This window comes from Lemur catta, chromosome 13, assembly GCF_020740605.2.
Source record: "Lemur catta isolate mLemCat1 chromosome 13, mLemCat1.pri, whole genome shotgun sequence".
Classification (NCBI taxonomy): domain Eukaryota; kingdom Metazoa; phylum Chordata; class Mammalia; order Primates; family Lemuridae; genus Lemur; species Lemur catta.
In genome coordinates this window covers 83,875,960-83,891,856 of record NC_059140.1, presented here as the reverse complement: position 1 = coordinate 83,891,856, position 15,897 = coordinate 83,875,960, and the positions used below count along the sequence as shown (strand labels likewise).

At 38.0% G+C, this 15,897-nt stretch overlaps 1 long non-coding RNA gene across 15 annotated transcripts in view; it reads left to right on the top strand.

The window, feature by feature from the left end:
- Window positions 1-15,897, top strand: part of LOC123649317 — a 68,717-nt gene that overhangs the window by 47,729 nt on the left and 5,091 nt on the right. For 6 of the 15 annotated variants that reach the window (XR_006738977.1, XR_006738972.1, XR_006738969.1 and 3 more), the window contains one exon: window positions 13,856-13,990. This is a non-coding gene — a long non-coding RNA (uncharacterized LOC123649317). Of the gene's footprint in view, window positions 1-2,665; window positions 2,809-3,926; window positions 3,934-4,036; window positions 4,120-11,473; window positions 11,714-13,855; window positions 13,991-15,486; window positions 15,526-15,554; window positions 15,854-15,897 lie in introns of those variants that run through there. The other 9 variants (XR_006738973.1, XR_006738971.1, XR_006738965.1 and 6 more) reach the window with 7 other exon arrangements.

Below are 15,897 nucleotides of genomic sequence, written 5' to 3'. Positions count from 1 at the left end.
AAGACTTACTGTGGCTTCAGCCACTACTGGACAATATCTGTGTTCACTCCTCACTAACTGTATTTCTCATACAAGCATTTTGAGGCTTCATAGTGATCCTAGGACCTAGACAGTTGTGATAATTTCCACAGGTTTCTTTAATTCCTCTTTAATATAGGTTCATAATTCACCAGTTTCACAAAGTCAAGGTGCATGGCAGATGGGTTTTAAAGGAGGAGGGACATCTGGGAAGTGACAGGGAAGCCTCCCTGGGCTGGCACTGTTGACAGGGTGTTCAGCAGAGTCTGGGCCGTGTTCTTTATTTGCTTCTCCCACTGCATGACATGGCCCTTCCCCAGGTGGCTGGATTCCCAGTGGTGTTAGTGTTCTGTCTTCTCAGTTTGCCTCGGGGATAACACACAAAGTTCTGTGTTTTTAAAGTGTGTTCAGTCAAATTTTCTAAATACACATCATTTTCTCAGTCTCAGATTATCAGATACAGTCAAGAATTATATTCTTAATTGCTGCTGTTAGAATTACATTTTAAAGAGAATATTTTTATAAAATTTGATCTTGAACAGAGTAGAAAATGTTAGGTGGCTATACTATTGTGAGTCAGTATTCTTAAGTAGGTACCATTTCATAGAATTATCCTAAATATTGTAAATAATAGGAAAGCAAAAGACTCTGAAGTATTAATCATAGAAAATAATTGGCTTTGAAAAATCTGAATTCTCTGAAAAAAGGCTAAACTGAAAATTGGCCACTTCAGTCTCTGGTCTCTGTCTCTGCAACTCAGTCCTCAGACTCCTTTTGGATTCTCTGTCCCTGCACTGTGGCCTGAGAACTGCTTCAAGGCAGTAAACTGGTTATTATTTTAAAAATATAGTTTACATTTGGAAGAGCAACACACTAGTAAAGTATAACTAAATATATTCAGTTACCTTGCATTTTAAATATTTGTACTCTACATTCTGGGTATGTTTTAGTGTATATGGGGATGGATTTTATACTTTATCAAGCCTTACCCTTTAACTAGACATTATATCACTTAGGAGAATGGCACTTTATTGTGAAAAAGGACAAAAGCTGAAACAGTCTAACGACATGCATTGTTTTCACTCTTTCACTTCCTTTTTTATGGAACCCTGCTCCTTAGGTGATGTAATGGTCACTAGTTACCTTGCCCATCCTATCTTCAAAGATAGTGAAGGGGAAATTTGAGAAATGTCATTGTGAGTGAAGGAAATAGTTTGCCAGAATTCACCCAAAGTTAGCCTGAAAGTGTTACATGACTGGCCCAGCACCATCCTGGCAGGTTTGAGTGATTAGCCATGCCTCAGGCTATGGCCTGGGTCTTGGCAATTTCAGGAAAATAATTTAGATTTAAAATACATGGCACATGTTAATGAACTATTGTAGCACAAAAGGCTTATATAATTCTCTCTACTTTTGTATGCTTGAAAAATGTCCATAACAGATACTTTTAAAAGTTGATAGTAACAGTAACAATGATGAAAACTTTCCTAGAGGGTGGGGGAAAGTCTCAAAGGAAGGGGAGACACATGGAAAAATCAGGAATCATTGAAAATTCTTTGTAAATTGATAATTTTAAATAGAAGCTACAAAAATAATCCTCTGCTGACTCCCCACTTGAACAAAGTGACATGTAAATTGGCTCCAGTGACTTTTTTCTTTAAATATACAGTTCAGTGGTTTCTAGTATATTTACAAGGTTTTACAGCTGTTACTAGTATCTGATTTTAGAACATTTTCACTGCCCCCAAAAGAAACCCCAGATGCAATATCAGTCGTCTCCCATTCTCTTCTCACCCCAGCCCCTGGCACTCACTATTCTACTATTTGTCTCTGGATTTGTCTATTCTGGACATTTTATATGTGTGAAATCATATAATATATGGCCTTTTGTGTCTGGTTTCTTTTACTTAGAACGTTTTCAAGGTTCATCCATGTTGTAGCATGTATCACTATTTCATTCCTTTTTATGGCCGAATAATGTTTCATTGTGTCAATAATATTCCATCTGATGTAACACATTTTGTTTATCCATTCATCAGTTGATGGACATTTGAGTTTTTCCCACTTTTTGGCTATTATGAATAATAATGCTGTGAATATACATGTACCTGTTTCTGTGTGGACATATATTTTCAGTTCTTTTGGGCATATATATAGAAGTGGAATTGCTGTGGTCACGTGTCAACTCTGTTTTCTTTTTGAGGAACTGCTGAACTGCTTTTGAAAGCAGCTGTACCATTTTACATTCCTACCAGCAATGTATGAGAATACCAGTTTCTCCTCATCTTTGTCAGCACTTGTTATTGTCCGGATTTCCTGACTATAGCTACCCTGGTGGTTGGGAATGGCATCTCATTGTGATTTTCATTTGCATTTCTCTAATGACTAATGATGTTGAGCATCCTTGTGCTTATTGGCTGTTTGTTGATCTTCTTTGAATAAATGTCTGTTCACATCGTTTGTCCATGTTTTAGTTGGGTTGTCTTTATATTGAATTGTAAAAACCTTTTATGTGTTTTGAGTAGAAGTCTTTTATCAGATGTAGGATTTGCAGGTCTTTTTGACCATTCTGTGGCTGTCACTTTCTTGATGGTGTCCTTTGAAGCACAAAAGTTTTTAATATTGACGTAGCCCATTTTATCCATTAAATTTTTTCTTTGGTTGCCTTTTGACATGATATGATCTCTTTTTTCTAGTTTGTTTGCATTCCACTGTGTAGATGCCTTGCACTGTATTCCACCAGTTCCTTGTGGATTTACTATTACAAATACTGCCATAAGACATGAATGTGTATGTATATCATTTTGTGATTTTGCCAGTGGGATTGCTGGGTCAAAGAGAAAATGCATATGTAATTTTGGTGGTTATTGCCACATTCCCCTCCATAAACATTGGGACATTTTCTGTTCCCACCACTGCTATATGAGAATCCCTGTTTATAGTTTTGCTAGTCTGATAGGTATTAAATAGAAATGCTATATTAGATGTAGTTTAGAAATTGGTCTCCTCTAAGAGAAATTGTCTTTCCATAACTTGACCTTTCATGTTGTGTTTTCTGTTTGTCCGTATCTTTTGCTCATTTTTTTCATTGGGTTTTTGGGGCTTTTTCTGAAATTTTAGAGGTTTCTTTCTTTTTTTTTGTTTTTTAACATACCAAGGATACTAACCCTTAATTCATAATTTAATTTGCAAAAATTTCTTTTACTTTTACCTATCCCATTTGTCATGCATATTTTTACCTTGTTTATGGTGTATTTTGGACATGTAAAAGGTTTTAATTTTGCTTGTTTGTTTTTAGGTTTTGTGGGGTTTTTTTGTGTTTTTGTGTGTATGTGGTGGTAGTCCCATTTTTCAGCCTTTCGCTTGCTTTGTTTCTGGATTTTGAGTCATAGGAAAGGGTGAAGCAGGAGGATCTCTTGAGGTCAGGAGTTTAAGACCAGCCTCAGCCACATAGCAAGACCCTGTCTCTATAAAAAATGGAAAAATTATCTGGGTGGGGTGGCATGTGCCTGTAGTCTAAGCTACTTAACAGGCTAAGGCAGGAGGATGGCTTGAGCCCAGGAGTTTGAGGTTGCAGTGAGCTATGATGATGTTGCTACACTCTAGCTCAGGAAAGAGTGCAAGACCCTGTCTCCAAAAAAAAAAACTGGAGTCTGTCTTCTCAAGCCCTGCTACTGCTTTATCAATTAAATTTATTAAATCCTTTGTTGTCATTTAAATGATGTTCACTGTATCTTCACCAGGAGTAGATTCTATTTCAAGAAACCACTTTCTTTGCTCATTCATAAGAAGCAACTTCTCATGTGTTCAAGTTTTATCCTGTGATTGTGGCAATTGAGTCACATCTTCATCTTCCACTTGTTTTTTTTTTTTTTTTAATTTAAAAGGCATTCTCCATGATTTTCTAGCTTCCAGGTTGCTACTGAGAAATCTGATACCAGTTTGTTTTATGACCTCTCCTGTCACCCACCCTGCGGAGCCTTTCACCTCTTCTTACCACCAGTGTTTGACTTTCCAGGTGGATGTGCTGTGCGCTTCCTTCCATTCATATGCTGGGCATTTCATGGTCTTTGTCCATTTGCAGATGCCTATTTTTCATTGGTAGGTACTTTTCTTGAATAATTTTTCCCGTTTTCATTCTGTAACTCTTGTTATTCAGATATTGTATCGCAAAGTTTTTTTCTCTTATCTCCTATTTGTGTATTTCTTGTCTTTTGTTTCTACTTTGTGTAAGATTGCCTCAATTTTATTTTCTAACCCTTTTACTGAATTTGTTTATCATATTTAAAGTTTTTTGAATATTTCTATTTAGAGTATCCTATTTATGGTTTATACGTGCGATTCCATTTCTTACTTTTCCATGATATCAATTATATTTATTCTGTTTGCTCCATGTGGCCTCTTTCTCTCTTTTGTGGAGAAGCTGGTCTCAAATGTCTGGTGATTCCTGGCTGTCTGTTTGTATTTATGAGTGAGACATTGGGAAGCTAGTTGGACATTCTTTGTGTGGGTTTTACTGTTGGGATGTCAGGTGGTCAGATGGCTTTTTCTTTAGGTTCCTTCAAATGTCAGTGTCTGAAAATTCTTTCTCTGGGATCATTTAATTTCTCCAGAAAGGTGCTGTTTGGTCTCTTGTCTGCGCCTGAGATCAGGCAACTGGAATTTGGTGGTAGAAAGGGACTTTACCTGTTCATGATTCATTAGGTAGCTTTTCCCTTAAAAGCCTCCCAATGCCCATCCCACCCACTCCAGCTTAAAATCCCCACCTTGCTCACCTATCAAAATGGTATTAAGCCCAAGCTGCCCACAGTCTGCCTTCAATCCTGCATGGCCTGATCTGAGTACAGTTCTCCACCTCCTTCATACTGATTCTCCTTATTCGCCACGCTCCCGCCACTGTCCTTTCTCAGTTATGTCTTTGCATGTGTTTTCCCCTTGGTGTGTCTAGCTCTTTTTCATCATTTAAGTTTTACTTCATTTATGATCTCCCTAACTTTCTATGATAGGCAGGATTGGTTAGGTTGTGCTCCAAAACAAGCAACCTCAAACCTCAGTGGTTCAAAAAATGGGTCATGCTCATTCTACCCATCCATCATGGGTTAGTGGGAGCTCTGCCTCAAATGGTCCTCATTCTGGTAGGAGGCTGACAGCAGCCACCATTGGGGCATTGCCATTGCCCGTGGTATATAGAAAAAGCGTAGCAAATCAGAGTAAGATTCATGAATCTTCAAATGCCAAGTGTCATAAATCACTTTTTTAGGGTTGTGGGGAAGTGTGACAACCCAAATAGGTGGCCAGGCAAAGATCTCAATCAGTGGAGGGTTACGAAGCCAAAGTTCAAGGACAAACCACAGAAGCACCTGTGCTATCTGAAGAGGGATTTGGAAACTCAGTATTTAAAGAGTGAGGGCATATAGAAAGAAAAAAGGGGAGAGGGTGGGCCATGATGCAAATGGTGACATTCTTGTGTTAGTGCCAGGAAATCTTCATTTTACACAAGATTAGGTAAATGTTTGAAGAGAAAAGGGAGTAAAGGAAGAATCAGTTATGAAGATGTCCCTGGGTAGCTGGAAGAAAGAATGGTCTTGTCTCTGTTCTGCACTTGGGAAGATAAACTTGTAATCCACATTATTAGTGTGGAATCAAAGTGGACTTTAGTTTTAGGAGCTAGAGTTAGCCTGCAGACCTGGAAGTTACAATTTGCATGTCCTCATTGATGGGCGGCCAGCAAACAGTGTCCTTATGGATGATCTGTGGGAACTGTCCATGTAGATGCCTGAAGCCCTTTACCTTTCTGTGGCAATCTGGCCAGCAGTGTTAGTAACAGCTATTCATTTGCAAGAGGGCGTTGCATGACTCAGCATCTGGGCTTGACCTTCCCTTTTGGCATAAGGAGTTGGAGGGTCCTGAGGTTTTGATTTTCCTTTACAAGTGCAATACTGCTGTTGCTTAGGACAACTAGAAGTATTTAGTGAACAACACTGATGACCACCACAGCAACCTTGACCACCCAATCTAAAGTGGCACTCCCCATTGCCTGCTGTTTTTTTCCTTTTCTTTTCTTTTTTTCACAGGACTTGTCACTATCTGAAATCATCTTTTTGTTTTCACATTTATTGTCTGTTCCCCCAATAGCCTCAAATATTAACACTAAGCCATATAAGTATAGGAACCTTTCTGAATCATTCACCACTATATCCTGAGTACCTAGAGCAGTGCTTAGCAAATAGTAGGTGCTCAAAAACATTGGATGAATGATTCTAGGTTAATTTTTGAAATAAGCAAAATTTTACACTTCCCACTAACGGGAATACGCACTTTAATAGAACTGGGCCCTTTTCCTATTTTCTTTAATGTCCATTAAACAAAATTAGGTGTGCTTTTGTTATGAATTGCTATAGACAACTGAGAGTAATTTTCTTTGATAGTAATAGTTATTTTTTAAGTATTCAAAAACATTTTAGGAAAAGTCTTTAGAAATGACCATCATTAATCAATACAAACCAGAAAGTTATCGCAAAAATACAATGTATTATGCTTATAATTCCATAAACTTCCAATTGCAGTATTGATTTAGATCACTGGTAAAAAACTTCGCTGGCCCAACAACGTGGAGTGCAAAATGATGCAAAATTAGTAGTGTTGTCTAACAGCAACTATTTTCAGCTCTTAGCTATATTTTTATGAGAATACTTGTTTATCTTTGCTGAATAGGGAGATATTTATGTTATATTTAATCATAATTTTACATGACAAGATATAAAAAAAAACACCTTTTAACTTCCTTCTAGTTCTTTCTGTCCCTGCAGAAATGAATAGTCACTAATAATTATTACTCCCTTTTGCTTGTAAATGACATTCTTCCTTATGAAAGAGTTTTTCCTTCCTGTGAATAAAGAATTTTTTACATTTTGAAATTTTAGCTTTATATACTTATAGGCTGCTTTCTATTAGAAGTGTAAAATATTAGAGTTTTTAATGGAGGAAGTTTGTAACTTAATATTTGTTAGGTTTGGACACATAACCCACTTTGGATAAAACCAAAATAATTTATAGCAAGTAGAGAAACTAACAGCCTAGGTTTCATAATGTAGTTCTAAAATTTTTAGATTAACGTGATATACTCATCTTTTTAATGTAGTAAATTGTTGATAAGCTATTACAACTCAAATCTCTTCCATAATTTATGATTTTTTGTAGACTTCCATTTTTATGGAGAAATGTGTAGACAGCAAACTGCTTTAGGTCATTTTTGTATGTGATAGTGTTTTTGACATGTTCAGAATGCAAAAATTTGGCTCACACCTGTAATCTTTGCACTCTGGGAGGCTGAGGTGGGAGAATTGTTTGAGGCCAGGAGTTCAAGACCATCCTGAGAAAGAGCGAGATCCTGTCTCTACAAAAAATAGAAAAATTAGCCAGGTGTAGTGGTACACGCCTGTAGTCCCAGCGACTCAGGAGGCTGGGGCAGGAGAATCGCTGGAGGCCAGTAGTCTGAGGTTGCAGTGGGCTGTGATGACACCACTGTACACTGGCCCAGGCCACATAGTGAGACTCTGATTCAAAAAAAAAGAAAGAAAGCAAAAATTTGAATTATGCAATCTGCACCCAAAATTTCTGTTTATATAGATTTATTTGCTTCCCCAGGATACAGTGTTGTACAGTGTTTTGGAATTATTAAATTCAGACTTTTCCATGTTAAGCTTGGATCCCATGCTGAATGGTGTAGGGTCTCTGTCCCACAGAATGTAAAGAAAGTGTCAAAACAAACTAACTCTTATGGGAACTGTGCTGTGCTCTGGCAGGTACAGTGCAGGTTGTATAGGTACAGAGGACATTTTTATGCATCAAATACTTGAGGCTAACAGAGAAGCCCTTTATAGTTCTCCACTCTTTATGATTAACCAGGAGAAAATTGAATACTTTCTTTTCACTATTCTTTTACATTGATTTCAATAATTTTATGGCATATTCCTGAATTTCTATTTAGGAGAAGATAATTATTTTCCTTAGGATTCTTTAGATTTATAAATATTAATAAATTTTTTCAAATATGGCCAAAGTTATTAATTTGCATGTGATATACTTTTTTTGTTCTTATTAAAAACTATGTTTTCTCTGGCTTGAATTTGATCTTCTGGCTTTAAAAAAAGTTTATGTATGTCTTTCCTCTCTTATATAGTCAACCTCATCCTCTCAACTGAATCTTTTTATAGGATCTCAAGCATTTTGAAGCCTTTAGTATTTGAAATGAATCCTTTGTTGAAACATGATTGACTGAATGTGCATTCTTTCCTGAAACCCTATTGAAATGAGTGTTGGGGTGTGTGTGTGTGTGTGTGTGTGTGTGTGTGTGTGAATCCATATATAGAGACAAAAAGAATGAGATAGACTAGAGTGTAGAAAAGATGACATTTTGGAAACTGGAAAGAAAGTGGTGGAAGTGTCTTTTGATTTAGCAGGAAAGGTAAGTGCCTGAGAGGGAAGGTCAAGGAACATGCCAGTTTGAGCCTCAAAACCATGGAAATCTCAAGAATTAGAGGCACCAGGTCCCTCTGGGGGTGGGGAAGTGAAGGGGCTGAGAATGGGGTGATTTCTCCCAGTCTGTGGTAGTTACATGCGCAGAGTCCTTCCCTAGCACCTGCAGCCAGCTCGCTACCTTTTTCTATACTGCAAAAGCCTTGAGGTGTGTTTTCTGAAAAGGGCAAATGAGAACAGTTCTCATTTAGACTGTCTTGAAAGTGGGTGATGCCCTTCTAGAAACAGGGGTACTAGGAGACAGTCTAGACTTCTACTTCTGGCCATGGCAGAGCAACTGCTAATGGACTTACATTCCCACCCTCCATGATGAAACTGGGTAAAATACACAAGGCTATTGTTTTCCGGCACTGGGCAATAGGCAGTATAAGACTGCAGTCCCGAGAGGAAGTAAATAGAGGAGATGAGCCCACAGTTGCCCTGCTCTGTGTCTGGGGAAATGTCTTGACTGGGTCTTGGAGCACTGGAGATGCGATAAGGGTTCAGAGCAGTTGTGAGTGTCAGCACGTAGTCCTGGTAATTAAAACAGTGAATGCTGGGCCGGGCGCGGTGGCTCACGCCTGTAATCCCAGCCCTCTGGGAGGCCGAGGCAGGTGGATCACTCAAGGTCAGGAGTTCGAGACCGGCCTGAGCAAGAGCGAGACCCCCATCTCTACTAAAAATAGAAATAAATGATCTGGCCAACTAAAAGTATATATATAAAAATTAGCTGGGCATGGTGGCGCATGCCTGTAGTCCCAGCTGCTCGGGAGGCTGAGGCAGTAGGATCGCTTAAGCCCAGGAGTTGGAGATTGCTGTGAGCTAGGCTGACGCCAGGGCACTCACTCTAGCCCGGGCAACAAAGCGAGACTCTGTCAATAAATAAATAAATGATAAATAAAAACAGTGAATGCTGGTTTAATTAGAAAGTCGGGTATGACTTTATTGAGAAGATAAGAGGAAGGATAGTGTATGTGCATTTTTGTTGGGGGTGGGTGTATGTGGAAGAGATTAATTGACTTGAGGTAGGACGTCAGTAGGTAAGGGTAGGGCTTATAAATACAGAGGTAAGTACCAAAAAACAAAACTAAAATAGAGGGCAGGGATTGCCGTAGGGTAGCAGCAATAGAGGTACAGGGTTTGGGATTGTTTGATTTTTGAAAAATCATATGTACGTATTTGAATTAAAATGAGGATAAAATTTGCATAACCATAGACCTTCCTGTGCCTTCTCATCTCTTTCCAGGTCCTTTCCCATCTGCCTCCTCCCTTTGTTCAGTCTGTCTTCTGGGAAGAGCTCTTATTTCTGTTTCAGTTTCGCCACCTGTCACTCACTCCTTCACCCACCCTGATCTGATTTGGAACAATATTATTTCAACAAAATAATATTACTCTTGCTAAGGTCACCAGTGACCAACAGTTTGCTAAATCTAGTGGACTTTTCAGTTCCTTTTGCTTTTTGACTTTTCAGTGATACTCTGCACTTTTTGAAACCCTATCTTCACTGGATTTCTATAGGATAGCTCTCCTGGATTTGCTCTTAGTTCTTGGGGCCTAGGTCTCTTTCTGCCATATTCTATCCTAGGGAAGTCAAATCTGCAGTTATGGTTTTGGTTACTATTCTTGGGTGTCTCACAGATCTTCAGCATGTGCTCTCCTGAACTCCCCAGCTGTATCTCCACATAGCTGCTTGGCATCTTCCCTTGGATTTCTAAAAGGCATCTGAACTTGGTCTGCCCCAAACTGAACTCAGCACACACACGCACACACCACTGCCTTCTGCAAACTTAGTCTTCATCCCACAGTCCTTACTTCAGTACCCCGTGTAAGCCAGAAATGGAAGCTTTGTCCTTGAGACTTGCCTCTCCCTCGTTCCCCGTCCAAAATTAAGTCCTGGTGATGTTTTCTCTAGGCTTTTTTTTTTTTTTTTGTAAGGCAAGCATGGAAATGAGGTTTATTGAGGAGAGAAAGATAGGATTATAGGGCAAGAGCAAGATACAGGTTTACAGAGTGTGATACATATGCCACAGATGACAACCAGACACATTGTCACAGCAGAAAAAGAGAGCTAGGCTTTTTTTTGCTTGACTTGTTTTATGACGAAATAAAATAAAAACCTTATATGAGTTAACTCCAGAAGAACTCTCTGATACATAATCCTCTTGGGATCATTGTACTTTATTCTTGATCCTAATATAAAAATATATGAAGAAAAGACCTCTTAGGACTTTTCTGGCCCCCCATGGCTCTTTAACAGTAAAATTTAGTATGTAATTAAAAAATAGCATCCAAGATTCATAGGTCTTAATATATTTAGTAACTCTTATCTATTTATCTTTATAAATTCTCTTCCTTTGTGCATGACTTATTTCTTATTAGCTTCATGCTCTTATTTTATACTGATCTTGAATTAAATTGCTGAAGGGGATGTTACAATAGGGTTATTAAAAATATTTCAAAACTGTTAAAGTGGAAATAATTAAACTCTTCAAAACAGTTTCAAGAACTGTACAAAGATATCCTGTGTTCCCTCAGCCTGATTTCCCAGTTGTTAGAAATTTACCATATCTGCCTTATCACTCTCTCTTTCTCTGTAGATACAAGTCATTTTTTTTGGAACCATTTGACAGTAAGTCACAGATATGATGTCACAGGACCCCTCAATACTTCAATGTCTGTTTCCTAAAAAATAGAGACACTTTTCTACATGAATCACATTATGCCCATCAAAATCAGGAAATTAATACAATAGCACATTCTAATCCACAAACCTCATTCAAATTTTACTGATTTTCTCCAATAAAGTCTTTTATAGATCTAGGATCCAATATAGGATCACATGTTGCATTTAACTGTCATGTCTCATTAGTTTCCTTCTATCTTGAACAGTTCTGAGTCTCTCCTTCCTTTCATGACCTTGATATTTTGGAAAGGACAGGCCAATTACTTTGCAGAATGTCTATCAGTATGTGTTTGCCTGATGTTTCCTCATGACTGGATTTAGGACATGCATTTTGAAAGGCAGCTGTGCTCACCACTATACCACCAATGTACTCAGGACATACATTTTTGGCAGGAATACCACAGAAGTGATGCTGTGTTCTTCTCAATGCATCCTATCAGAAGGCACATGATGTTGATTTGTCCCATTGCTGATGACATTTACTTTTATCATTTGGTAAGATGATATCTGCCAGACTTTGCAATGGAAAGTTAATGAATAAATATTGTCTGGAGATATTTTGAGACTATGTAAAAATCCTGTTCCTGATCACACTTTCACCCATTTATATTAGTATCCAGTTTTGCTCCTTGACCAAAACAATTATTATAAGGGTTACCAAATGGTAATCATCCCTTCCATCATCGTTCTACATTTATTAGTTGACCTTGTATTGTAAGGGAAAGCTTTCCTGCCTCTGTATCCACCCCCCATTTATTTATTAATTGATATCAGTATGGGCTCCTAGGTTCCTATTTTATTCAATGGGTTATAGACAATTGCTCTCATTATATCATTTCTTTGATGTTCAAATTGTCCCAGATTTAGCCAGTGGGAGCCCCTTGGTTAGCTCCAGTGTCATTTTGACATATCTCCATGATCTTTTGGGAATTTCCATACTTTATGGCACATGATGTTCTAGGCTTATTCAATACTTTCCCTGCCTGAGCCCTGAAATTAGCCGTTTCTCTGGTTCCTTTTGAGGAGAATAGTATTTAGAAACCAAAGTCTGGATGTCTGGTATGCTCATTGCTGCTGGTATACTCATCTTTGTGTTTATGTGTATATGTATGTATGTGTGTGCATGTATACATACATACATACATATACATTTGTCCCTTGTTCCTTAGTGGGGGATTCGGTCCAGGACCTCCTATAGGTACCAAAATCCATGGATGCTCAAGTCCCTGATATAAAATGGTGTAGTATTTGCATATAACCTATGCACATCCTCTTATCTACTTTAAATCATATCTAGATTACTTATAATACCTATAATACCTAATGCAATGTAAATGTTATGCAAATAGTTGTTACATGGTTTAGGGAATAATGACAAGAGAAGAAAGTCTGTACATGTCCAGTACAGATACAATTTTTTTCTCAAATATTTTTGATCTACAGTTGGTTGAACTGTGGGGTTTACTTGGGTTTGTCAAGGAAAGGGAGGACTGAGGGGGCTGTGAAAGGAAGTGTGGAGGTGGGGAAAGAGGAGATTCACAGGGCTCAGTTGCAATCATGGAATACAGTGAAGTGCTGAGAATGAGCTTCCCTCGCTCATTTTCTTCCCTTATGGGACGGGAAAGGTCCGGGCAAGGAGATTTTAGGAATCCCAGAAGCTTTAATGTTTACTGTATTTTTAAGGCCTAGAATTTAAACAGTATTATAATCTGTAAGATTTAGAGATATGTTTCAGTTGTTCCCAAATGCTGGGGCTCATGATCTAACACAAGGTTCGTGATGAAGGTTTCCTAGGCTCATGCTGTTCCTAACAGACGAGTCCCTCCAAGCTGAGTCAGGAGAGGCCTCTTCTGTGAAACCCTCAGTCATCAGACACCCGAGTGTAGCCCCAGGGTTTTCCCCAGTCTTGCCAGACACAGGTGGAAAATCATCTGGAGGTCGGGTGACTATGTTCTTCTGTTAATCCAGAATACTGAAATTTGAATAAAATAGCAATGTTGTTTCTTAATAATGTAATAAATACCCCTGAAACTAACATCTATTCAAGAATATGATTGTTCCTAATAATTTGTGGCCCTCTGGTATCCTGTTTGCCAGCTTTTCCCATCTTACCCCAGAAGTAACTATTAATACTCTTTGCATTTTCTGTTCATGGTTTTATTTTATTGAAATGCTTTCATTTATCAATATATGCATATACAATTGGGTTTTTTAAGCCATGATTATAATAAACCAAAGTACAAACAATTAGGGCATTTAAATTCCATTTTCTATTGATCAAATTACAAACAATGCATTATTGATAAATGTTGTCTTGTAATATTTCTGTGCATTAGAATAAAACTTAAATTTATTTAAAAAAACATGTTGGCATAAGGTAGCCATTTGTTCTCCTTGGGAAAACCTTAACCCTTTCATTTTTAGACTCTCACTTTTTATGAAGTAACGAAGCAAATGGTAACTTGTATGAAGAAAGTGGTGAGGTGGATGGTAGGGAATGAGGCAGAAAGTTGGCAGAGCTACCTGCTACCTTGGTATGATCAGTAGTCAAGAGGCACTGATGATGTTACTCGCTTGTGTTAATAATAATTCAATTTGTAATCTTTTTTTCCCTTATGTTTTTATGTATTACTACAGCTAAAGAAGTAAACAGCTCATGGCACATTTAACAAAAAGATGACAGGCGGATACAAAAGCTATCCAGCATCTTTGGGCAGCCATTGAGATTATACAGAACCAGAAGCAAATTGCCAACATTGACCATATTACCAAGTAAGTAAATTTAAACAAACAAACAAAAAAATCCTTGTAAAATTTCATGTGAGATCTTGGGGGAAAAGTCCAAAAATACTTTATTATGCTAATCAACATATATTACAAAGGACTGAAGTCACTTTCTTTGCAGGAGTATATAGTTGTTAGAAAAACAAATATAGAAACATACACAAGCAACTTGTGTTTATAAAATAAATATTAGATAAGTAAAATATCAGTATGTACTATTTATAATAGTTTTGCAGTTATCAGAATTTTTAACTCTTGGTAACTTTAGGTCTTTTATTAAAATGGATTTTAGTTAATCATTTGCTTTTATGTAGTGAAGCTGTCTAAAAATAGTATACTGTTCATTACTCATTGTAATACAGGACAAGCATGGTATGTGCAGTAAGTAAATAACATCTTGGCTGTGTGCTCACGCTTGTAATACTAGCACTTTGGGAGGCTGAGGCAGGAGGATATCACCTTAGCCCAGGAGTTGGAGGCTGCAGTGAGCTATGATGATGGCACTGTACTCTAACCGGGGCCACAGAGCCCCTCAAAGACCCTCAAAAGAAAACAAAGCAAAATTGTATTAGGTCATAGCCCACTGACAGCATTTTTAACAATTTCATTCTATATTTTAGAAATTATTAAATAAACCACTCGGTTTTGGTTTTTTTGTTTTTTGAGACACAGTCTCACTCTGCTGCCCAGGCTAGAGTGCCGTGGCATCAGCCTAGCTCACAGCAACCTCAAACTCCTGGGCTCAAAGCAATCCTTCTGCCTCAGCCTCCCAAGTAGCTGGGACTACAGGCATGCACCACCATGCCCGGCTAATTTTTCTATATATATTTTTAGCTGTCCATATGATTTCCTTCTATTTTAGTAGAGACGGGTCTCGCTCTTGCTCAGGCTGGTCTCGAACTCCTGAGCTCAAACAATCCACTCGCCTTGGCCTCCCAGAGTGCTGGGATTACAGGCATGAGCCACTGCGCCTGGCCAAACCACTCAGTTTTTAAAAAGAAATTTCCTCCCCACCCCAGTTTGTAATGCTATTTATATTGGTACACAAAGATTCAGGATACAAAAAAAAAAAAATCAAACTAATTCATGACTCTTCTATTTACTTGTTATGTACTAATTATAAGGATGTCTTAAAATAAGAACTTGGTTTTATTTTGTTTCTCTAGGTATTTTTAAAGGAATAAAGCCAAATTTATCCTAGCACTCTGGGAGGCCGAGGTGGGCAGATTGTTTGAGCTCAGGAGTTTGAGACCAGCCTCAGCAAGAGCAAGACCTGTCTCTACTAAAAATAGAAAGAAATTATATGGACAGCTAAATATATATATAGAAAAAATTAGCCGGACACGGTGGCGCATGCCTGTAGTCCCAGCTACTCGGGAGGCTGAGGCAGGAGGATTGTTTGAGCCCAGGAGTTTGAGGTTGCTGTGAGCTAGGCTGATGCCATGGCACTCTAGCCCAGGCAGCAGAGTGAGACTCTGTCTCCAAAAAAAAAAAGTCAAATTTATCTTTTTAAATGTTTGGAGGTTGGTTTTTTTGTTGTTGCTGTTAATTTAGATAAAATTTCTTTATACCTATTTCTCCATATTCTTTAAATGCTATTTGTAAAAATGGAAACAGATAATTTACAAAAGCTCACTTAAACACTTTTTGTTGGCTTTTGTTAATAAGTAACAAAATTGAATTCCATATATTTTTGTCCCTTCCCTGTATTCTGGTGAAGAAGATCATAAAATTACCTGCAAGGGAAGGAACAGAAGATGGAGAAAGTGTTCAGGCTCTGTGTGGCTCTGACTCTACACTCACCCTCAGAATACTTTGACGCTGACCATGTTCAACTCTTAGCTCCTGTAGGTTAGTGGAAGGAACAAAATAATACTGTATGAAAAGTAAGAATA